Source organism: Octopus sinensis, unplaced genomic scaffold (genome assembly GCF_006345805.1).
Source record: "Octopus sinensis unplaced genomic scaffold, ASM634580v1 Contig10782, whole genome shotgun sequence".
Classification (NCBI taxonomy): domain Eukaryota; kingdom Metazoa; phylum Mollusca; class Cephalopoda; order Octopoda; family Octopodidae; genus Octopus; species Octopus sinensis.
Window position 1 is genome coordinate 77,558 of NW_021832222.1, and position 945 is coordinate 78,502.

General features: G+C 32.1%; 1 long non-coding RNA gene across 1 annotated transcript; it reads right to left on the reverse strand.

Moving 5' to 3' along the window:
- Window positions 1-421: 421 nt before the first annotated feature.
- Window positions 422-945, reverse strand: LOC115228514. Its single transcript, XR_003883220.1, has 3 exons — window positions 888-945; window positions 606-857; window positions 422-573 (listed from the first exon to the last, which is right to left on the reverse strand). It is a non-coding gene; the product is annotated as an uncharacterized LOC115228514 (long non-coding RNA).

A 945-nucleotide genomic window follows, 5' to 3' on the forward strand; every position in this document is an offset into this window, starting at 1 on the left:
TTCAGAAATCCATTTTTCTTGCTTTAATTTTTCTGAAATTTCACGTTTTTCTGCTATTTTGGTTAATTCTAGTTTGTGACTAATTTAAGTTCAATTTTAACAAAAAAACTTTTCTGTCAGCACCGAAATCTTTCGAGAATATTTTTCTTCAAGAGTCTTTAATTGAGTCACCAACTGATCACAACGTGTCATCAACTTTTTTTTGTCGTCGATTAACTATTTTATAATTGAAATTAAAAACCTTGTCGATAAATGAAAGATGCGAGTTAATTTTTTTTTCTTCCTCCTTTTTATTAGAATCCATAGAAGTATTCATTTCCGACTTTAATTGTTGCTTTTGTTTTTCAAAAAGTGTTTTTTGGTTTTCCTAAAATTTATTTTAAATACGTGAACTAAAGTTTGTCGTAGAGTATCGATAAGAGATTCCTTCTCCTGATTTTCGTGTAGTTGCCTCGCCAAGTATTCGGAAAGTTGAGTAGCAGCGTGTGATGCATGTTGTATTCGTAAGTCATTTTCATGCATTGCATTGCTAGTTATTTCTTGATGTAAGTTTTGGTTTCGTTTTACTAATTCCTAATTTACTGTTTGCTGTTGGTGTAGCTGACCTGGTTAAGTTGACCGAGACGTTCGTTTTTTTCAGATTCGTTCAAAAATAGGATGACCTTGTTTAATTTGTCCTCGATTTCTTGATTTGAAGATTCTCCAAACAATTTTTCACTTTTGTGTGTTTTCGATTCAAATTGTGGAAATTCTTCTTCTTTTTCTAACAATTTAAGAGAATCCATGATCTCTTCCATTTTCTCAGCAGAGTAGTAAGACGATACACTGCATTGGTCCCATCTTCCACTCTCTTGATCCTACAAACACGTTTAGTTTTGCGATTTTACCGCATCAATACTTTGCTTATAATTGTCGACGTCCTCAATTTTCAAAATTTGATTATCA